Source organism: Cetorhinus maximus, chromosome 11, assembly GCF_964194155.1.
Source record: "Cetorhinus maximus chromosome 11, sCetMax3.hap1.1, whole genome shotgun sequence".
Classification (NCBI taxonomy): domain Eukaryota; kingdom Metazoa; phylum Chordata; class Chondrichthyes; order Lamniformes; family Cetorhinidae; genus Cetorhinus; species Cetorhinus maximus.
The window spans coordinates 2,268,525-2,293,481 of NC_135889.1; the positions used below are offsets into that span (position 1 = coordinate 2,268,525).

The 24,957-nt window shown below is 43.2% G+C and overlaps 1 protein-coding gene across 2 annotated transcripts in view; it reads right to left on the reverse strand.

Moving 5' to 3' along the window:
• vps8 (VPS8 subunit of CORVET complex) overlaps positions 1–24,957 on the reverse strand; it is a 570,202-nt gene that overhangs the window by 59,196 nt on the left and 486,049 nt on the right. The gene's annotated exons all lie outside the window — the stretch shown is intronic.

The window sequence follows — 24,957 nt, forward strand, 5'->3', positions numbered from 1 at the left end:
GGATCGTCCGCTCCACACTTCTGGCTGACAGTCATTTCAAGCATTTCGGCCTTGACTTTTGCGCCCACATGCTGGGCTCCCCCATCGAGGATCGGGATGTTTGTGGATCCCTCCCCTCTGATTAGCTGTTTAATTGTCCGTCACCATTCGCATCTGGATGTGGCAAGGCTGCAGAACTTTGACCTGATTCATTGGCTGTGGTATTGCTTAGCTCTATCTCGAGCGTGCTGCTTCTGCTGTTAGTACACAGGTAATCATGTCGCACGCGTTGCACCTTCAGCAGGTTGGCACCTCACTTTCAGATACACTTAGTGCCGTTCCAACTTGTTCTACACTCCACATACTACTGCACAAGCTTGCAAGGAGGCGATGGAGCAGTCCAGCACCCAACCCCTCTGCTTCCCCAGCTGAAGGGGAGCTGGTGTTGCCTGTGCTAGTTGTGAGCAGTGTTGTCTATCCTGTGCCTTTTAAGTCAGCTATGACATTGCTCTTTCCCTAGCAATATATATGTGACGATTACAAATGAGCGTAACATATTCTTAAATAACATTGACGGGTTAAATACACCAGTTGGCAATTTCACAGTTTACAGAGAGATAGCTTGCATGTTTGACTGTTAGAAAATGGTGTGTAGTATGTCCCACAAATGAATGCTTAGAAGAGCTGCTTGCTTGGGTCAGATGTTTGCTTCTTATACGATTCTGATACGATCCACCCCAGCCCTGAAACTTATACCAGGCTGCAAAGAGGGTGTTGCCCCAAAAGGACAGAAATCTCATCCTTTTCCTGCTGTTTGCCACCCAGTTTTGTGTTTTTGCAAAAGGGACACCAGCAGGGCAGAATTGTGTGTAAGGAATTTCACACGCACCCTTTTGCTAACAAAAACCCACACTAACATAATTCAGATTGTCATTTGGTAGTACAGACCTTGAGTACTGCTGAAAAAAGGCATCTTGTTGACACAGTTGTTACTTCCCCTGACATCGGTTTTCTTGCAATTGCCCTGGTGAGTGCAAGATGAAAGGCTTTGATAAAATGTCTATTCTCAGCAATATAACTCAGATTATTTAGGCTATCAGGGAGTACTTGTGCTCCACTTTGAAAAATCTGATATGCTCCCTACCTGATGTGGATTTGGATCTAAAGTGAATTTATACGGTTTAACAATCCCCAATTGATTATCTCCACAATTTTCAGCACATTTCACTGGTAAAGTTTTATGAATGAAGTTTATAAGGGCCATTTCGGAATGTCTGCAGTAACTGACGTTGCATCAAAGCACCCCACAGGGTGCTCAGTGCGGCCACCTCATTAACGCCAGTGAAGTCTCAGCTACAAGACTCCCCCATTATAACTGAGCCTGTTGGGTAATCCCCTAATAGGACCTTGTAATAAAAGTACAGCCATTAAATACAAACTTATAATGAACAACTCAATTCAGTATTTTAACCATGTAGAACATGTAAGAGAGCAAAACTGATTCAATTTTCTGACGAGCTTGGGATATTACACCGGACCTCATATTTTGGAAATTAGTTAGTAGATGCTTTGCTGGATAGCCCCAGTAATGTACTGAACATTAGATTCATGAATCTCCAAAGATAGCACTCGTGAGGGTTGATACTATTCTTGGATAGGAATTGGGGTCCTACAGGTAACAAAGGTTGCTATTACTGACAGACACCTTGTGCACCTACCCTGGGCACTGAAACCCACCAAGAGGTTCACGTGGATAAATGCTGACATCTGTCCGAAGCTCAAATGCAACTGGTCCAATGCTTCCTTGACTAGTAGGTGGATTATCAAGATAGTAACAATTTCACACACCATGAAGGTGTCATGTGTGTGTGAGACTCGCTCGAGACAGCAGAACTCACGATACCTTCAAATTGGCAAACAGGCCTTCAGTAAAAGATTTTCAGGCTGAATGTTCAGGGGCTCTGTTGATCTTCCAGAGAACTGACAGGATTAAAAGCGATGTGACAAGGTTTAATTTTCAGGAATGTGAAGCAGTCGTGTTCCAGCTTTGCGATTGTGTTTAAGGATTCGGAAGTTGGCAAGCAGATCTTTGACTGGATAACTCCAGCAATCCACCAGTCTGCAGCGATCGTGGACTTGGGATGGTGCCCCATTCTCAAAAGAACAGAGGGTGCTGATGTTGAAGAAAATACTGTCATCATCAATAAACGCTTTCTGAATATCTTTGGGTCTATGCTCCTGCAGAAGGGAAGTAAACAGGTTGATGTACACCCTGAGTATCAAGCCTTCAGTTCTCTTCTGAGGGGGATCTTTTCCTATTTTGGAATGCATTGTTCAGGTCCATTTTAACAAGCTCATCTCTGGGACACGTCGCTAGTACATTGCACATGATCTTCAATTTGCCTTTGCAGATGGATTTGATCTGGATTGAGATCTTGGGATAATCAATAACCTACTGTTCTTTTGAGTACAAAGAATAGCAGGATTAGAAACTTTAGTTATCCTGGCCTGAGAGAACCATTTTTATGCCCCTAGGGTGCAACAGAGTAACTACATCTAAAATCAATACATCTTTAGCAAGTGCGCCGACTGGCAAAAAAATTAGCTATCTTAAATTGCAGGAAACTCAATCCAAAATGTAAGGAGTAACCTTCCATTATGGCTCCTCTTATCCATGAAATTATTAAAACAGAGACATGAAGCAGAAGGAGCTGATGCTTCTGTGGTCGTTTGACGGATTAAGAAATTTGAACCGTAGGAATCATTGTTAACTTGAGGGCAAGTGCCTTGGGTAGTGATCCCTCTGGCTACCCGGAGAGTGAATCCAACCTGAAGCCATCAGGAGTAATATCAACACTAGCCGACAAGAATGGAAAGTTGCAGAGGGTTAATCCACTGCCAGGGAATCGCAGAAATGGCCTCCTGTAAGGTGGGTGAGAAATGAGGTTATTGATAATGATCGCAGCTGGAGAGGGAATAGCCTGGGACAGAGCAGGCTCCTGGGCTGCAAGCATTCTGTATAAAACTTGTCATGTCTTAACAATGCACTTCGATTAGGACAAGTCAACGTGGTTTTACGAAAGGGAAATCATGTTTGACAAATTTATGAGGTGTTTTTGAGTATGTAACTAGTAGGGGTAGATGAAGCAATCAGTAGATGTACTATACTTGGATTTCCAGAAGACATTTGATAAGGTGGCACATGAAAGGTTAATATGCAAGATAAGGACTCAAGGAGCTGGCTTGTATATTACCATGAATAGAGGATTTGTTAACGGAGAGCAAGCAGACAGAAGGTATAAACGGGGCATTCTCAACCTGGCAGACTGTGAATATAGTGGAGTACTGCAAGGATCAATGCTGGGGCCTCAGCTGATTACCATCTATATCAGTGGCTTAGATGAAGAGACAGAGAGTAATGTATCTAGGGATGATACAAAGCTAGATGGGGAGCTAAGCTGTGGGGAGGACACAGAGAGGCTGCAGAGAGGTATAGGCAGGCTAAGTGAGTGGGCAACAAGATGGCAGATGGAGTATAATGTGGGGAAGTGTGAAGTTATTCACTTTGGTCGTAAGAATAGGAAAACAGCATTTTTTTTAAAGGCTTGAAACTTGTAAAACTTGATGCTCAGAGAGACTTGTGTGTACTCGTAACAAGGAACACAAAAAGTTGCAAAGGGCTTGGAGTACAAGAATAAAGAAGTCTTGCTTCATTGTACAGGGCCTTGGTGAGACCACACCTGGAATATCGGGTGCAGTTTTAGTCTCCCTTAAAAAGGATATACTTGCATTGGAGGCAGTACGGTGAAGGTTTACTAGATTAGCCCAAAGTGAGAGGGTTCTCCTATGATGAGAGGATGAGTAAACTGGGTCAATACCCTCTGGACTTTAGAAGAATGAGAGGTGATCTTATGGAAACACTTCTCAAGGGCAATCAGAGGTGGGCAATAAACGTTGGCCTAGCCAGCGACAGCCGCAACCCATGAATGAATAAATAAAAATAAAGATTCAATAATGCATTGAATTTATCAATGTCAAATGTCAAAACAAAGATATGTGAAACTCCCCATACATGGACAGACTGCTCTGCCCAGAATTCTGTCAGGCCTGACACTGTTTAGAAAGGGAGTTTGAAATCAGCGCAAATCCAAAATTCTGTTCCCACTCATGCTAAACTGGCAGTGTAAATCTGGGTTGAAAATAAATGAAAATGATCACATGCAACTCTTTACAGCACAAGAGCTACACAAGAGGCTTACGCTTTGAATAGCTGCAGACATTAATTCTAATAATGTAACAGCAGTAAAGGTTTCCAGGAGGATATATGCAGGGGAGGCTATGAGGCCAGTATGAGTGAAGCTCTTAACTGTGTCCCTGTAATTCACCTCCCTGATGGGCTAATACCAATGAATGAATATGAAGAGGATTTTTTGGGATTTAGCCAAAGGGAATTAATCTTAAAAGGCAGAAAATGCTGGAGATACTCCGCAGGTCTGGCAGCATCTGTAGACAGAGAAACAGATCCTGACAGGCCTACTGAGTATTTCCAGCATTTGCTGTTTTTACTTTAGGCTTTCAGCATCCACAGTTTTTGCTTTTGATCTTAAAAGGCTCCAGGTTATTTAATTTCAACTCGAATTCCTTCTCACTGTATATCATTGAAAGGTCTGTAAAGTTCACTCCAGTAGACTACAATACTGAAAAGAAACGTGCTGTGAATGGAAGACTAAGAGTAGACTCCTCCAAGGGCAGCAATTCACACTCTCCTAACTTTGATTGGCATCATTAGTGCCAAATTTGACATCATTGCCTTGACGATTGCTCTTAAGAGCTGGTGCAGACCCGATGGGCCAAATGGCCTCCTCCTGTGCGGCACCATTCTGTGATACTATACTACTTTTAGAAATGTCCAGATCAGACATTCCAAGTCCATCTCTTAAGATGTGAGTTAACATCATGTCGATGAAGATATTGTATGTGATGGTGACATTGACAACTCAAGAGAGCTATGTTCTAGTTGTCTCTCATCTATCTTTCCATGTACCTGAAGCTTGGAATACACATTCTAGAGACAGTTCAACTTTTGGGCAAATACTGCTCCTGGCCACCTGCGGGAAGATCCCACAATATCAACTTAAGATACTTGCATTGAAAACCATTCAGAGAGGGTTCACTAGCTTAATTCCAAAGAGGTTGTCTTTGGAGAAAAGATTGAGTAGGTTGGACCTATACTCAATGGAGTTCAGAAGAATGGTAAGTGATGTTACTGACACATAGAAGATTCAACCCTGATCGGGCAGATGCTGAGAGAAATTAGATCATTCTTGTAAAGCTCAGGAAGTCTGGTAGCATCTGTGGGGAGGGGAACAGTTAATGTTTTAAATCCAATATGACTCTTCTTTAGAACTGAGCTCGTTGGACTCGAAACATTAACTCTGTTTCACTCTCCACAGATGCTACCAGACTGGCTGAGTTTTTCCAACACTTTCTGTTTTGATTTCAGATCTTTAGCAGCCTCGGTATTGTGCTTTTATCTCAGTTGCTGGGAGGATGTTTCCTCTGTTGGGGCAGTCTAGAGCTGGGGGCACAGTTTAAAACAAGGGGTTTCCCATTTAAGATGGAGCTGAGGAGGAATCTCTTCTGAGGGTCATTAGTCTTTGGAATTCTCTTCCACAGAGAGCAGTGGAGGCTGGGTCATTGGATCTATTTAAACCTGAGTTAGACAGATTTTTGACCTACAAAGGAGTCAGCAGTTACGTGGGGCAGACAGGAAAGTGGAGTTGAGGCCACAGTCAGATCAGCCATGATCTTATTGACTGGCGCAGCAGGCTTGAGGGGCCGAATGGCCTACTCCTGCTCCTATTTCTTATGATCTTGTCCATGCAGCAACACAGTAAGCAACAACAGACAGGAGGAATCAACAAGGTTCAAGTCATTTCTTACCAAGCACTGAAGCCTTTGGAATAAAACGAAGATGGTCTTTAATTCACCAGCGATATATAATATGTGGATTGTTTGGCATTGTGATTTTTACATTAGTGCTTTAATTTCTTCAGGTTGGAGTCAATCCAAATAACACTGAGGAAAGATGGCATTGCTGCTGCAGCATTTTTAAAGGGGCTTTGTATGGGAATAAAGGGCAGTCTGTTACTGGGTGACAATGTCACTTTTAGCTCACCAACCAACAAGTATCAATAGCTGGGACTCACATCGATATAATGTTAGCTTCCTCAGATGCAAACACTATTGATTCAGAGGGCCTTATGAATCACCCAGTCCTTGTGCTGCCTGGTACGGTGATTCTGTGGAGACCACGGAGCTAATAGTGTGGTAAAATGGACTGAGCACTGTCACGTTTCCCGTGCTATTGTTCTGTGGAACCTTTTAGCCTGCTGTAATAACTGCATGGAGATCCCAGCAAGGGAACCTGGTGTGCTTGAAAGCCTACCTTCTGACATTGTGAAATGTCGAAGAGGGTTATAAATGTTGTGCAAATTTGATGAATCTTCCCTACAATGCAGCCCTAGCTCCTTAGGAGTGCCTGCGATATAAAATATTTCAAGAAGCTGACATTTGCATTATTGGGCAAGAGCATCTCAGTATAAAGTGCCGAGATTGCATTATCTTCTCTATAATTTGATTATATTACCCACTACAAGGAAATCGAATTAACTGTAACTGAGTGCAAGTACCAAAAACCGGAGTGCTTACAAACCACGTAGTTTATAGTTGATGTTGATGCGATTGGCTGGCTGTACACGATAAACATTGTGATCCCTGAAAGTGCCGGGACCAGGACCCCTCAGAGAGTGTCGGGGTCCTCATAACAACAAAGAGTTAAACAAGCTAGCAAAGCGGCTTGTGGGGGCAGTCCCAGAAATTCTGTGGGGCTAGAGGAGGTAGGGCTATTGCATATTTGAATTCGTACTTCCAGTTCCAGTCAGAGGGCAAGTTAAAAGAGCTGACTCTGTTCTCTTGTCCTTGCCATTGACAAGTTTGTAACATGTTAATTCCTTGACAGAGATTGCACAAACAACTGCTCAAACTGACCAAAATAGCCAGCGTCCTTAATACATTCTAAGTGGCACCTTTGTAATTCATGCCTCAGGAAAGGACAAATGTTTAGCCACATTTGCATGGTGTAGACAACTGCCTGCGAACAGCAGGATTAATGTCAATGATGGCGACTGTATCTGCCTAGAAATTTCATACTTAAAATCAATGGAAATGCAGCAGTCCCTCCCAGGAATGGACAATAAAATAAGAAACTATCTAATTAAAAAGTTCTCTCTCTCATCTTGTTGGGCTGCCGCAAACTTGGCAAATTGACATGTGACGAGTATCGGGTATATTGAGTATCGGGTGTATTGAGTATCGGGTATATTGAGTGCCAGGGGTATTGAGTATCGGGTGTATTGAGTATCGGGTATATTGAGTATCGGGTATATTGAATGCCGGGGTATTGAGTATCGGGTATATTGAGTATTGGGTATATTGAGTATCGGGTATATTGAGTATCGGGTATATTGAGTATCGGGTATATTGAGTGCCGGGGTATTGAGTATCGGGTATATTGAGTGCCAGGTATATTGAGTATCGGGTATATTGAGTATCGGGTATACTGAGTATCGGGTGTACTGGGTATCGGGTGTACTGGGTATCGGGTGTACTGGGTATCGGGTGTACTGGGTATCGGGCGTACTGAGTATCGGGTGTATTGAGTATCAGGCGTATTGAGTATAGGGTGTATGGAGTATTGGGTATATTGAGTGCCAGGCGTATTGAGTATCGGGTGTACTGAGCATCATGCGTATTGAGTATCGGGTATATTGAGTATCGGGCGTATTGAGTATCGGGCGTATTGAGTATCGGGCGTATTGAGTATCGGGCGTATTGAGTATCGGGCGTATTGAGTTTCGGGTGTATTGAGTTTCGGGTGTATTGAGTATCGGGTGTATTGAGTATCGGGTATATTGACTATCGGGTATATTGGGTGCCCGGTATATTGAGTATCGGGTATATTGAGTGTCGGGTATATTGAGTGTCGGGTATATTGAGTGCCGGGTATATTGAGTGCCGGGTGTATTGAGTGCCGGGTGTATTGAGTATCGGGTGTATTGAGTATCAGACGTATTGAGTATCGGGTGTATTGAGTATCGGGTGTATTGAGTATCGGGTTTATTGAGTATCGGGTATATTGAGTGCCAGGTGTATTGAGTATCGGGTGTATTGAGTATCAGACGTATTGAGTATCGGGTGTATTGAGTATCGGGTGTATTGAGTATCGGGTATATTGAGTGCCCGGGTATTGAGTATCGGGTATATTGAGTGCCAGGTATATTGAGTATCGGGTATATTGAGTATCGGGTGTACTGAGTATCGGGTGTACTGAGTATCGGGTGTACTGAGTATCGGGTGTACTGAGTATCGGGTGTACTGAGTATCGGGTGTACTGAGTATCGGGCGTACTGAGTATCGGGTGTATTGAGTATCGGGTGTATTGAGTATCAGGCGTATTGAGTATAGGGTGTATTGAGTATTGGGTATATTGAGTGCCAGGCGTATTGAGTATCGGGTGTACTGAGTATCATGCGTATTGAGTATCGGGCGTATTGAGTATCGGGCGTATTGAGTATCGGGCGTATTGAGTATCGGGTGTATTGAGTTTCGGGTGTATTGAGTATCGGGTGTATTGAGTATCGGGTATATTGACTATCGGGTATATTGGGTGCCCGGTGTATTGAGTATCGGGTATATTGAGTATCGGGTATATTGAGTATCGGGTATATTGAGTGTCGGGTATATTAAGTGTCGGGTATATTGAGTGCCAGGTGTATTGAGTATCGGGTGTATTGAGTATCAGACGTATTGAGTATCAGACGTATTGAGTATCGGGTGTATTGAGTATCGGGTGTATTGAGTATCGGGTATATTGAGTATCGGGTATATTGAGTGCCAGGTGTATTGAGTATCGGGTGTATTGAGTATAGAGCATATTGAGTATCGAGTATATTGAGTATTGGGTTTATGGAGTATCGGGTATATTGAGTGCCAGGTGTATTGAGTATCGGGTGTATTGAGTATCAGGCATATAGAGTATATTGAGCATCGGGTTTATTGAGTATCGAGTATTTTGAGTATCGGGTATATTGAGTATCAGGCATATTGAGTATAGAGTGCATTGAGTATAGAGTGTATTGAGTATCGGGTATATTGAGTATAGAGTGTATTGAGTATAGAGTGTATTGAGTATAGAGTGTATTGAGTATCGGGTATATTGAGTATCAAGTGTATTGAGTATAGAGTGTATTGAGTATCGGGTGTATTGAGTATCGGGTGTATTGAGTATCGGGTGTATTGAGTATCGGGTGTATTGAGCATAGAGTGTATTGAGTATAGAGTGTATTGAGTATCGGGTGTATTGAGTATCGAGTATTTTGAGTATCGGGTATATTGAGTATCAGGCATATTGAGTATAGAGTGCATTGAGTATAGAGTGTATTGAGTATCGGGTATATTGAGTATAGAGTGTATTGAGTATAGAGTGTATTGAGTATAGAGTGTATTGAGTATCGGGTGTATTGAGTATCAAGTGTATTGAGTATAGAGTGTATTGAGTATAGAGTGTATTGAGTATAGAGTGTATTGAGTATAGAGTGTATTGAGTATCGGGTGTATTGAGTATCAAGTGTATTGAGTATAGAGTGTATTGAGTATAGAGTGTATTGAGTATAGAGTGTATTGAGTATCGGGCGTATTGAGTATCGGGTGTATTGGGTATCGGGTGTATTGAGTATCGGGTGTATTGAGTATCGAGTATATTGAGTATAGAGTGTATTGAGTATAGAGTGTATTGAGTATCGGGTGTATTGAGTATCAGGTGTATTGAGTATCGGGTGTATTGAGTATCGGGTGTATTGAGTATCGGGTATATTGAGTATCGGGTGTATTGAGTATCGGGTATATTGAGTATAGAGTGTACTGAGTATAGAGTGTATTGAGTATCGAGTATATTGAGTATCGGGTATATTGAGTATCGGGTATATTGAGTATCGGGTGTATTGAGTATCGGGTGTATTGAGTATCGGGTATATTGAGTATCGGGTGTATTGAGTATCGGGTATATTGAGTATCGGGTATATTGAGTATCGGGTGTATTGAGTATCGGGTGTATTGAGTATCGGGTGTATTGAGTATCGGGTGTATTGAGTATCGGGTGTATTGAGTATCGGGTGTATTGAGTATCGGGTGTATTGAGTATCGGGTGTATTGAGTATCGGGTATATTGAGTATCGGGTATATTGAGTATCGGGTATATTGAGTATCGGGTGTATTGAGTATCGGGTATATTGAGTATCGGGTATATTGAGTATCGGGTGTATTGAGTATCGGGTGTATTGAGTATCGGGTGTATTGAGTATCGGGTGTATTGAGTATCGGGTATATTGAGTATCGGGTGTATTGAGTATCGGGTATATTGAGTATCGGGTATATTGAGTATCGGGTATATTGAGTATCGGGTATATTGAGTATCGGGTGTATTGAGTATCGGGTATATTGAGTATCGGGTATATTGAGTATCGGGTGTATTGAGTATCGGGTGTATTGAGTATCGGGTGTATTGAGTATCGGGTATATTGAGTATCGGGTATATTGAGTATCGGGTATATTGAGTATCGGGTGTATTGAGTATCGGGTGTATTGAGTATCGGGTATATTGAGTATCGGGTATATTGAGTATCGGGTATATTGAGTATCGGGTGTATTGAGTATCGGGTATATTGAGTATCGGGTGTATTGAGTATCGGGTATATTGAGTATCGGGTGTATTGAGTATCGGGTGTATTGAGTATCGGGTATATTGAGTATCGGGTGTATTGAGTATAGAGTGTATTGAGTATCGGGTGTATTGAGTATCGGGTGTATTGAGTATCGGGTATATTGAGTATCGGGTGTATTGAGTATCGGGTGTATTGAGTATCGGGTGTATTGAGTATCGGGTGTATTGAGTATCGGGTGTATTGAGTATCGGGTGTATTGAGTATCGGGTATATTGAGTATCGGGTATATTGAGTATCGGGTGTATTGAGTATCGGGTATATTGAGTATCGGGTGTATTGAGTATCGGGTGTATTGAGTATCGGGTATATTGAGTATCGGGTATATTGAGTATCGGGTATATTGAGTATCGGGTGTATTGAGTATCGGGTGTATTGAGTATCGGGTGTATTGAGTATCGGGTATATTGAGTATCGGGTATATTGAGTATCGGGTATATTGAGTATCGGGTATACTGAGTATCGGGTATATTGAGTATCGGGTGTATCGTCAAACAGTCCTGTTGAGGTTTCGAGCAGACAGCCTCGGCTCTGGAATGGTAGATTATTTATCACAGATACTAAAGGGTTTAAGGAATATGGGAACAGTACAGGAAGGGAGAGTTGAAGTAGAACATCAGCCATAATCTGACTGAATGAGGGAGCAGGCTTGAATGCCCACTACTGCTCCTGTTGTTTATGTTCTCATGTTTTCATTCTTGAATTAAGTTCAGCTTCCAATTACAAATGGAAAATGGCATCAACCAAGGAGTCTATCAACCTGGGATACGCTGCCTTTTAGGAAATTTACGTTCTTGGTGTCAGGTAAACTGATCTTCCCCACAACCTCCCCTCAACCTGCCCTCATATACATGACAGCTTTGTTTGGAGACAGGCTTTTGCTTTTTAGCCTAGCAAAAGCAGAAGTGAGACATAGAGAGCCAGTGAGAGCAGACTGAAATCTTACTGCAGCACTACATAACTGTTCAAAAACATCTTTGTCAGTATAATGAGATTCAAGGCACATTAGCTTGATCTGGTGGTTGGTCAGATAGGAACCAAGAATGAGGAGGATTCGATTTACAGCAGGTAAACTGTGTCCTTGGTTATTTCTTGCAGTGCCTCGTGTTAATGTTGTCTGATACCACATGACACTGTTCACATTTAAATGTGTAAAATTGTTCTTTTAATAAGCAGTATTGTATTCGGTTGTGTCATCTGCTACATTATCTCTTGTTAACTCTGAAAATAGTCGATACTCTCTTCCTTTGAATGCCCAAAATTATTTAACAACCTGCACACGTTTTGAGTAGTTATCACTAACTTTGGAGATGAAAAGTTAAGAAATAATTAAGTACAAAATAAAGCAGGCTCAGTGTGCTCCGGAAACACAGCAATATGTTACAGGGAAGGGTGATGACACTGCCCGGCAAGGTGAATAGCGGTCATTATTAAAAACTTGTTCAAACCATCCCAAAAAAAAAAACACTTTTTAGTTAAAAAACAAAACCACCTTGTGGTTTAAAATCAATTCTGTGCCTAAATTCAAATGAATATAACACCTGCTTAGGGGTCAATGGTGTGTACTGCCTCAGTTGTCAATCGGAAGTCCCCCCAAAAAAATAAGCGAGCGGCTATCAAATCCAGCCTGGACCCAACATTGGACTTCAGGTGCTCCAACATTTCTGGTGATACAAACTCTCCGCTGCCATTAAAATAACTGGCTCGGTGCCTGTGCGAAAACACTGACAATCTGGCCTACCTGTGGAGTACTTTGCCAATAAGCACCAAAGCCTCTGCACTATCACAACCTCCCTGCACCTTCCAAAGCTCCTCAGAACTAACAGGGCTGTTGTGTTTTGACAAAGCATTATGTACATTTTCACAGGGCTGTAAACGGCAACATTTTTTGCGTGAAATGTCTTGGTCTCATTTGCTGGAAAGAGTGCGGCGTGCTATTGTGCTTTATAAACCAAACAAACCACCATGGCTTCTCACTCACTGCACAAACAAATATTCAAATAACTGATTCCTCAGCTCTTTGCTAATGAAGAGACTCCACTTAAAGATGATGTACACTTCATTTATAAATTATATATAAAATATATTCTAACTTTTCCTGCTTTTAAAAAGACAATTTAAATTTAAATAATACATTGTTTAATTTAAAGTCAAAGCAACTTGGGAATTAATTCTGCCGTCATGGTGACTGGCTGGAATGACAGATGTCGCTGCAGGATTCATGTGCTGCATGGAAACGGGGTGAGTTACAAGTGGGCAGGGGTGTGGAGCTTAACGGTTTCACCTATGGGCTGTGGTGACAGAGTGTGCTGGGGCCCTAACATGCAATGCCGTCCTGGGGTGGGACTGGGACTGCCTGTTTGCAATCTCCCACATTGGCTCTGTCTCCCCGATCTCAGTCACTGTGCAGAGATGGCACTCCCTTACTGCGAGCAAAGGAATTGAAAAGCAGAGGAACAGTCATCTTGTGAACAGATCTCGTGCCACCTCTTACAGCAGCAGCGCTGCTGGCTCTGGCTTGACAACGGCAAAAATTGAGAGATGAAAGCTTTGGTTGGAGGAAGATGGGTTGGGAGCGGTGTTAGAAGAGTTTAGCTTCTGCCAAAAGGAAAACAATTTCATTCCAGTGTTTCTGATGTTCAGTTCTTCTGCTGCACATCTTGGTGGTGGATTCTAATATATAAAATTCAGAATCAGTGCCCATTAATTCAAGTCACCTCAAGATCATTTCAGCTGTCCCAACCAGCAATCCCAACTCAATCACCATCCGACATGGCCCAGAGTTAGTCTGCAAAGATACTATGGAGACAGCAGTGAAGCTGGTCTCAGTGATAGCACAAATATTAGGTCGGAAGCTCATCTCAGAATAAAATGCGACACCAAAGGTTGCAAACAAGCTGGCTTAATATCAGACCGTTGCTCGGGAGAAGGATGGAATCAGTAGATAGGGAACAGAGTTGGAGCAGGGACTGAAACAGTGGCTGCCGTCTTCCCAATATTTAATCGGAGGAAATATCTGCTCATCCAGGACTGGATGTCAGATAAATTTACTAAAAGTGGAGGAGTTGAGAGGAGTGCTGGTGAGGTAGAGCTGAGTGTCAGCGTACAGGTGAGAACTAACACCGTCCCTTAGATATCATCACCAAGGGAGAGCGTGTAGATGAGAACTAGGTGGGGAGTGTGCCGAGGATTAATCCTTGAGGGACACTAGAGGTAACGGTGCAGGAGCAGGAAGAGAAGCCATTGCAAGTGATCCTCTGGCTACGATTAGATGGATGAGAGTGGAAGCCAGTGAGATCAGTCCCACCCAGCTGGACAACAGTGGAGAGGTGCAGGAGGAGGATGGGGTGGGCCAAATGTGTCAAAAGCTGCAGACAGGTTGAGAGGGACAAGGAGGGAAAGTTTACCCTTTGTCACAGTCACACATAAGACGTCATTTGTGACTTTGACAAGAAGCTGCTCTGGGAACTGTGGTGGGGCGGAAACCTGATTGGAGGGATTCCAACGTGGATCTCTGGGAAAGATGGGAATGGATGTGGGAGGAAATAACACGGTCAAGGACTTTGGAGACTAAAGCGAGGTTGGAGTTGGATGGTAGTTTGCAAGGACAGTGGAGTCAAGGGTTGTTTTTTTTTAAGGAGAGGGGTGATGACAGTCGATTTAAAGGAGAGAGGGACAACACCTGAAGAGACAGAACTATTTACAATATCGGCTAACATCAGGGCTGGGAGGAGAAGCTGGGTGATCAGCAGTTTGGTGGGACTAGCATCAAGGCAACAGGTGGTGGTGGCTTTCATGGACAAGATGAGCTGAGAGAGAGCATGAGGGGAGTTAGGAGAAGTGCAGATTCAGGGATGGGCAGGGGAGAACATTAAAGGAAGTTTGGCCAGTTGGGCTAGTGGAAGGGAGGGGGATATGGTAGAGGCAGCTGATTGGATGGTCTCAATCTTAGTGACAAAGAAGTCCTTGGGCCCCTTGTATTTGTTATTGGAGGTGAGGATGGTGGGGACAGGGGAGCGGGATTTAAGAAGATGGTCTGCAGGTGAGAAAAAGGAGCCAGGGGGTTACTTTTGCATCGCAGGAAGATCCTAGAATAGTGGGCAGTTAGGACCTGGCAGTGTTTTAAGTTATGCACTGCCTCGCATGCACCTTACATGATCTCGGAGCCACCCAAAGTCCTTTACAGTGGATGAAATAATTTTGAAGTGTGGTCACCGTTGTAATGCAGCCAATTTGCACACAGAAAGCTCCCCCAACCAGCAATGTGATAACGGCCGGGTTACCTGTTTGTGATGTGGTGGAGGGGTAAATACTGTCCAGGATACTGAGGAGAGCTCCCTTACCATTCCTTGAAATAGTGTCGTGGAATCTTTGACGTTTACCTGAGGAGTCAGAGGGGGCCTCAGTTTAACATATCATCCAAGAGATGGCACCTCTGACAGTGCAGCTCTGCCTCAGTAGAGGTTTGAAATGTGCAAACCTGTGGTGAAATTAGAGAATAGACAAAACATTTTGTTTCTACAGTAACACTAAAAATGTGCAGCCGACTCTGAGGGAATAGAGGTTGCACTCAGTACTGGAGCGTCAGCCAGGTTTCAAGCTGAGACCAGCCAATTTCTTTTAAAACAGGAGGACGTTAGGTTACTGAGCAGAGTTATCATTTCTGATGGAGGATTTACACTTCAAAACCTCTCCTTCCTCATTTCACTTGCTGGCTCCCTTGTGTCTCTCCAGGCAGTTTCACTTTGACTTGTAGGTATTGCTATGCTTACTCTTTGAAAGCATTTTGATTTTTGTGTGGCAATGAATAAGTTGTTGATGAAATGAGAGGAACAATCATTGGGTCACGACACTTTGAAGTGGCCTCAAACTAGGACACATTAGTCACGCGTTCTTCCCCGCCTCTGCAATAATACAGACCTCATTCTTATTGGAGCTACCAACAGGTAATATAGATATAATTAAGTGAACAATATTAGACTGTCAGCCCAGGACTGGGAGACACAAGTTTAAAATGAACAAACTTGAAGTTAAAATAGAGAATAGACAAAACGATTTTTTTTTCTACAACACTAGAAATGTGCAACAGGCTGTGAGGGAACAGACACTTTATTGCCTGATTTCTTTGAAAAGTTGTTGAAAAGTACCTAGAGGGAATGGGATCGGAGGTTATAGAGCTAGATTTAGACTGTGGTGATAAAATAATTAATGGCACTTGATAAATCTCAGCTACTCGGGTGCAGGAGGAGGGTCGGTGTCACTGGACAGCACCAAGCCACTGTTCAATGTTAGAGATGTGCAGGTAAATGAATATTTCACATAAAGATATCTCCATCTCTCTTTAAGATGCCCCTTAAATCCTCTCTCTTTCTCCAAGCTATTGACCATTTGTCCTAATGTCTCCTTACATGCCTCGGTGTCAAGTTTGGTTTGATAATGCTCCTGTAAAGTCCTGGGACTTATGTTATAGGTGCTATATAAATGCAACTTGTTGTTTGTACATAATTATTGGACCAAAAAGCCTTTTCTGAACAAGCTACTTCTTAATGTTCTTAAAGTTGACACACGATGGAAATTAAACTCATGCAGGGAGAAAGCCCTCCATAGCTATTTTGGCTCCCTCAAGACTGACACGGTTCTATGTTATATTAAACCATTTCTTTTAAAAACCTTCAATGGAATAGATATTTGGTTGATAACTTGACTCGAGGTTTATAGGGGCAGTGTATCTGTGCCACTGATCACGGTGTACTGCCTCTCCCTTATCGTGATTTCTCTGTGGGGTTTCAACAATCTGCTACAACTGTATCCTCCCACTTGCGGTCCACTTCCAGGGGGCTGTCCAAACTGATGTCCACTCCAACACCCAGTTTTGTAACAGCTTCTTCTCTGCTACCAGACAGTTGCAATTCTACACGTACACCAAGGCTGTATCCTCGGTCTCTTTGTTTTCCTGGTTATTATTGCCCCTTTGTGATATTATTTATAGACACTGGTGGGGTGCGGGGGGGGAGAGGCACATTCCATATACATGCTTCAGACACCAGGCCTACCTCTCTGCCTTTAACTTTCACGACCAAACCACCATCGATGTATGGACCGGCAGGTGAGTAGTGTCCTGGATGAGCAAGGATTTCCTTCAATCCGACTTTGGCAAAACTGAGGCCCTCCTGTTGTTTGGCTCCTTGCCCAATACCACACCGTGGTTCCATTGTCTCTCTCTCTCTCTCCTTAGACCCTTGTTCAGATGGGCCCAATAGTGTGTAACTCTTGGTATCTTGCTTACTCTTAGCTGACCTTGAAAGGTAGCCTATTTCACCTTCTCAAACACTGTCTCCATCTCACTCCTACTGCCATTTAAACACTTACCCACGTCTTTACCATCTCCAGACTAAATTCGCTTTCATGATTTCAAAGCTTTAGCTTTGCACCTCACAAATTTCAACTTGTTCAAATCTCTGCCACTGAACATCTATTGGACATTAATTTTCACTCCCGTCACCTTGTCCTTTTCAAGCCTGAATGGCTTCCTGTTTGAAAATATCAATATTAAAATATTCAATTTCTTCCATGACCTATTCCCTTCGTCTCTTAGCTCTTGCCTCTAAAAAAAAACCCTTTCAGATGTTTTATGATGTTTAAGGGGCTATGTAAATGTAAGCTGTTGACAATGGCAGTTGCCCTTGTATGAGGCTAATTCAAAGCGGCGACAGGGTATTGAATACAAAAGGAGAGGTGTAACGATGGAACTGTATAAAACGCTGGTTTGGGCACAGCTGGAATTTTGTGTATAGTTCTTGTCAGCACATTACAGTAAGGACAGAATTGCTCTGGAGAGAGTGCAGAGGAGATTTACAAGAATGTTGCCAGGGCTTGAAAATTTACCTGTTGGACTTGGAGAGAAAAGGTCAGACAGACTGCAGTGCGTTTCTTGCCTATGCAGTCACTGAATTAAACTTTGGTTGAGCATTAGGTGTTCCTGCCTAGGGAGACTGCATTGGTTCTGAAGCTTTAGCTACCCAAGTGACAATTGTATTATGTTCATGGACACTGAGGTGATAACAGAACCCTGGGGTTAAGTAACAATACGGTTTAATCTGTAGGCGGGCGTGAGAGAAGTTGAGATCTCCGGCACTTGCTTCAGGCCGACTGAGTTGGCAATTTTTATAAAAGTCAGCGAGCGACTCAATCAATGCGGTAATTTTAGAAAGTTCAGCAGCAAAGCCCTTGAGCAGTGTTTCTCCAAAGAGCTGGAATTCAAGGTTGTTTTGCTGTGAACGATGAGGAGAGGGCACGGTGATGTGGAGGCACCTGCACAGAGCAAATCTGACGTTTAGGACAGGCTCTAGTGCTGATCTTGGCAGATATTATACAGTTCTCCAAATCGGTGGTGTGGGAGAAACATATGCACATCCTGTGGATGTCAGTCATTTGAAAAGATCCATGACTAGATGAACATACTTTTTAAGTTGATGCATCATTAATCAAACCCAGGAAGAGCCAACTGTAGCAAGATATCAGACTTTAACTGATAAATTTAGCATCTCAAATGAAGCAACTCTGGCTGAGTTACCAATTTCAAAAGCTCATTTTAAAATAAAGCAAAAACTCAACTTTCACAAAGCTGAGAAGGACTGTTAACTGAAAACAGACTGATATAGAAGGGGGAGGGTAGACTGGGGAGTTAGGCTGACATGTTGCCGATCTCATTAAACGCAGAAAACCACAAAACTGAGAGATTGAGGAGGGATTAAAAAAAAACTGTGGCAATATCAAAAGGAAAAGAAAATTAGGAGAGCAAAGAGAGGATATGAAAAAATATTGGCGGGTAAAATCAAAGAAAACCCAAAGATGTTTTCCCAGTACATTAAGAGCAAGAGAATAACTAAGGAAAAGGTAGGGCCTATCAGAGGTGTACAGGGTAACTTGTGTGTTGATGCTGAAGATGTGGGCAGGATTCGCAATGTGTACTTTGTCTCCGTCTTCACCTAAGAGGGATGATTCAGACACTCTAGTTAAAGAGGAGGACTGTGAAATATTAGATACAATAAACATAATGAGAGACAATCTACTGGGTTACAGATGAGACAAAAATTGGCTGTGTAGTTGATAGTGAAGAGGGTAGCTGTTGGCTCCAGAATGATATCAATGGTTTGGTTGAGTGGGTGGAAGAGTGGCAAATGGAATTCAATCCTGAAAAGTGTGAGGTAATGCATTTGGGGAGAGCAAACAAAGCAAGGGAATACTCAATAAACGGGAGGATATTGGGAGGGGTGGAGGAAATTATAGACCTTGGTTTGCAAGTCCACAGGTCCCTGAAGGTGGCAGAACAGGTGGATAAGGTGGTAAAGAAAGCATACGGAATGCTTTCCTTTATTGGGAGAGGTATTGAATACAAAAGGAGAGATGTAACGATGGAACTGTATAAAACGCTGGTTTGGCCACAGCTGGAATTTTGTGTATAGTTCTTGTCAGCACATTACAGGAAGGATAGAATTGCTCTGGAGGGAGTGCAGAGGAGATTTACAAGAATGTTGCCAGGGCTTGAAAATTGCAGCAATGAGGAAAGATAGGCTAGGCTAGGCTTCTTTTCCTTAGAACAGAGGAGGCTGAGGGGTGACCTAATTGAGGTGTGCAAGATTGAGGGGCCTAGATAGAGTAGACGGAGATGCCCTGTTCCCCTAGCTGAGTGGTCAATTACCAGGGGGCACAGAATTAAGATGATTGGTAGAAGGATTAGAGGGGACATGAGGAAAAATATCTTCACCCGGAGGGTGGTGGGTGTCTGGAACTCGCTGCCTGGTTTGGTGGTGGAGGCAGAAACACTCGACTCATTTAAAAGATACCTGGATCTGTACCCGAAGCGCTGTATTCTGCAGGGCTATGGGCCGGGTGCAGGAAGGTGGGGTTAAAATGGGCAGCTAAGTTTTCATCTTATCTTTATCGGCTGGCGCAGATACGATGGGCTGAATGGCCTCTTTCTGCGCCATAGCTTTTCAATGGTTCTAAGGTTGTATCAGCTTAATAACAATATTCTATAGAACACTTCACAGGATATGGGAGCAGCGATTCAAGGAGAAAGCAAACTAGCAATGGGCAGTTAATGTAGTCTTGCCAGTGTTGCACATACCGCAGGAATAAATCGTGGATAGATCACTTACAAGCATCAACTCTATGCAGAGAAGTACAATTGGATCTTAGGTTAAATACGCAGATGAACAGGAGCTGATTGGCACACTGTAGAGAACACTGGTCTGACAGTACTGGGTACAATTCTGGTCAAAGTATTATGAAAAGAGCCATCTGTGCATTGGAAAGCGTGTTTTGAAGGGCAACTAAATTGATAGCTGGCAGTGGGCACAGGATTGTGATAAGATGCTGCAGAAGCTGGGAATGTTTACACTGCAGAAGGTGACTCAGGGTGATCTTATTGAGTATTACAAATGGATAGATGAGATAAATGTCAATATGTTTGGCACAGCACGGACGCGACAAGGGAAAATCACCTTCCTATCAACACAATGCTTCACATGATACGTATTAAGCTTTAAATATCTCCGGGGGACACGTTGGCAGAGTGGTATTGTCACTGGACTCGTATCCCAGAGACCCAGGTTCGAATCCCAACACAGCAGATGGTGAAATTTGAGTTCAATAAAAAGTCTGGAATTAAAAGTCTAACGATGACCGTGAAACCAGTGTCGAACGTCATAAAAACCCATCACTAATATCCTTTGGGAAAGGAAAGCAGCCATTCTTAGGTATATGTGACTCCAGACCCACAGCAATGCCCTCTGAATTGGCCTAAAGCCACTCAGTTGTATCAAACTGCGAGATATCGTGGACAGCATCGACCTAGGCACTGGAAATGACAACGGCAATCTCAGCCCTGTCGACTCTGCAAAGTCCTCCTTACTAACATCCGGGGGCTTGTGCCAAAATTGGGAGAGCTGTCTCACAGACTAGTCAAGCAACAGCCTGACACAGTCATCCTCACAGAATCATACCTTACAGATAATGTCCCAGACTCCACCATCACCGTCCCTGGGTATGTCCTATCTCACCAGCAGGAAAGGCCCAGCAGAGGTGGTGGTACAGCGGTATATGGTCAGGAGGGAGTTTCCCTGGGAGTCCTCAACATCAACTCCAGAACCCATGAAATCTCATGGCATCAGTTCAAAAATGGACAAGGAAACATCCTGGTGATTACCACGTACCACCCTCCCTCAGCTGATGAATCAGTGCTCCTCCATGTTGAACACCACTGGGTGGGGGACTTCAATGTCCATCACCAAGAGTGCTGGGTAACACCACTACTGACCGAGCTGGCTGAGTCCTAAAGGACATAGCTGCTAGACTGGGTCTGTGGCAGGTGGTGAGGGAACCAACAAGAGGGGAAATACACACTTGGCCTCATCCTCACCAACCTGCCTGCTGCAGGTGCATCTGTCCATGACAGTATCGGTAGGAGTGACCACCGCACAGTCGTTGTAGAGACGAAGTCCTGTCTTCACATTGAGGATACCCTCCATCGTGTTGTGTGGCACTACCACCGTGCTAAATGGGATAGATTTTGAACAGATTTAGCAACTCAAGACTAGGCATCCATGAGGCGCTGTGGGCCATCAGCAGCAGCAGAATTGTACTCGAACACAATCTGTAACCTCATGGCCCAGCATATCCCCCACTCTACCATTACCATCAAGCCAGGGGATCAACCCTGGTTCAACGAAGAGTGCAGGAGGGCATGCCAGGAGCAGCAACAGGCATACCTAAAAATGAGGTGTCAACCTGGTGAAGCTACAACACAGGACTACTTGCATGGCAAACAGCATAAGCAGCAAGTGATAGACAGAGCTAAGCGATTCCACAACCAAAGGGTGAGATCTAAGTTCTGCAGTTCCGCCAGTCATGAACGGTGGTGGTCAATTAAGCAACTCACTGGAGGTGGTTCCACAAATATCCCCAACCTTAATGATGGAGGAGCCCAGCACATCAGTGCAAAAGATAATGCTGAAGCATTTGCAACTGTTATGTAAATACCGAGCTGCTCAAATCCCAGAAGGAAATCTGAAATGCTGCTACAACTGTTTTGCAATTTGTATTTTATTTTGAGAGGCGTGCTGTGAATCCAGTAGTAATAAGTCCACTGAGGCTGAGAGGTTTTTGGGCAATGTTTCCACTACTCCAACAATCACCTCACCTGTTTTCCACTTACAAACTAACCTAATCCAGCTAAAAATGTAAGTGTTCCTCACACCTCACGTTCTAAAACTTCATCCATGTTTATGTATTTAGCATTTCAAACCTAGCTTCCCTTTGTTAATTCAAAAGCTTCAGTCCAGCTGTCTCTAATTTAATTAAATTCCCCATTCACACATCCACACAGGGAACCCAATCCAAACCCCGTTATTAACCTACCTTTACAATAAATCACAATAATATTATGCAAATTATTACATTTTCACGACAGAACAATCTTTAGCCAGAAGTGCCGAGTGGATGATCCATCTCGGCCTCCTCCGGAGGTCCCCAGCATCACAGATGCCAGTCTTCAGACAATTCAATTCACTCCACATGATATCAAGAAACAGCTGAAGGCACTGGATACTGCAAAGGTGAAAGGCCCTGACAATATTCCAGCAATAGTACTGAAGACCTGTGCTCCAGAACTTGCCGCGCCCCTAGCCAAGCTGTTCCAGTACAGCTACAACACTGGCATCTACCCGGCTATGTGGAAAATTGCCCAGGTATGTCCTGTACACAAAAAGCAGGACAAATCTAACCCGGCCAATTACCGTCCCATCAGTCTACTCTCCATCGTCAGTAAAATAATGGAAGGGGTCATCAACAGTGCTATCAATCGGCACTTGCTTAGCAATAACCTGCTCTATGACGCTCAGTTTGGGTTCTGCCAGGGCCACTCAGCTCCTGACCTCATTACAGCCTTGGTTCAAACATGGACAAAAGAGCTGAACTCCTGAGGTGAGGTGACAGTGACTGCCCTTGACATCAAGGCAGCATTTGACCGAGTCTTCAAGGAGTCATCAAGAAGTCTTAGCAAAACTGGAGCTAATAGGAATCAGGGGAAAACTCTCCGCTGGTTGGAGTCATACCTAGCACAAAGGAAGATGGTTGTGGTTGTTGGAGGTCAGTCATCTCAGTTCCAGGACATCACTGCAGGAGTCCCTCAGGGTAGTGTCCTCGGCCCAACCATTTTCAGCTGCTTCACCAATGACCTTCCTTCCATCATAAGGTCAGAAGTGGGGATGTTCGCTGATGATTGCACAATGTTCAGCACCATTCGCAACTCCTCAGATACTGAAGCAGTCCATGTCCAAATGCAGCAAGAGCTGGACAATATCCAGGCTTGGGCTGACAAGTGGCAACATTTGTGTCAGACAAGTGCCAGGCAATAACTATCCTTAATAAAAGAGAATTTAACCATCACTTCTTGACATTCAATGGCATTACCATCGCTGAATCCTCCAGTATCAAAATCCTGAGGATTATATCATTGACCAGAAACTGAACTGGACTAGCCATATAAATGCTGTGGCTACAAGAGCAGGTCAGAGGCTGGGAATTCTGTGGCAAGTAACTCACCTCCTGACTCCCCAAAGCCTGTCCACCATCTACAAGGCACAAGTCAGGAATGTGATGGAATACTCTCCACGTGCCTGGATGAGTGCAGCTCTACCAACCCTTGTCATGAAAATATAATAATTCTCTTAATATTATTGTGATTTATTGTAAAAGTGGGTTAATAATGGAATTTGGATAGTGTGTGAGAGTGTGTGTGTGTGTGTGTGTGTGAGACAGAGAGAGAGAGAGAGATTTACTTGAATTGGAGACATCTGGTCTAGAGGCTTTGAGTGATCAACAAAGAAGCTAGGTTTGAAATGCTAAATATGTAAACATGGCTGAGGTTTTACAAGGTGAGGTGCAAGGAAAATTTGCATTTTTAGATAAATTAAAGTCATTTGAATTTCAAAGGGATGGTAATCTGTTATACCTAGCCAGAATAAGCTAAGCCAAACAGTGTGTTTATTTTTCCCAAAGGTTACTGATAAAATTAACATCATGAAAAGATTTATATTATGAGAAAAGTTGCAAAAATATATGGGAACAATGGAATTTGTATTAAAAATAGAGAAACATGCATAAAGGAGATGAGGCTATGTGTAAGGGGGAAGGCACTTTAAGATCTAATACGAGTGTGAAAAGCCTCTAGCCTCTGTGCATATAGCTGCTGTCTACAGGAACCAAAGCTGAGGAAACTCATTTTGAATGCGACTGTCCAGGGTAGTGTGTTGCTTTTTTGGGTCTCTTTAAATCTATTTGCTTTTACTGTTACCTTTGAAGGAAGTGTGAATGGAAGCCAGATTAATTAGGGGTTTTGGGAGTTATCATAGTATTAATTTGTAGACCTACGTATGTGCTTGAAATCTTTTCTTTTGTTAACAAATGTTTAATTTAATTTTCTGAAATCCTCTGAAGTCACGGTGGTCTTATTACTTCTGAATTCAGGGCATGCAGCTCGAAATAAAATATAAGTTGCAGACCAGTTGCCGCAGCTGTTTCAAGTTTCCCTCTGGGATCTGAGCATCTCGGCACTTACCATCCGCTATGCCATAACACACTCAAGAAGCTCGACACCATCAAGGACAAAGCAGACGCTTGATTGGCACCCCATCCACTAACATTCACTCACTCTACTGTTATTCACAATAAGTGCTTGTAGTGAAAGAATAAGTCCAAAGTTAGTCGTTTTCCACAAATTGGTTTATTCTTGAGACAGCTATTCTGTGTCACATACTTCCTGGTATCTCCCACACCAGAGTTTTCCAGCTGTATCTATTTATACTGTTTTGATGGGAGAACCAATGCCCATCACCTGTTTTAATTAGCAATTGTCTTTAGCAATGTAATTGCTATGCAGTGTAATTACTGATACATTGACATCTATCACCGATGAACCTGATTTATCCCTTATTGTGTTAATTTAGTTAATTGTTTTGACTCGAAAAGAGTTACCACCGATGAACAGTGGCAGTTGTGTGCACCATATACAAGGTGCACTGCAAGAATTCAACAAGGCTTCTTAGACAGCACCTTCCAAACCCACAACCGCTGCCAT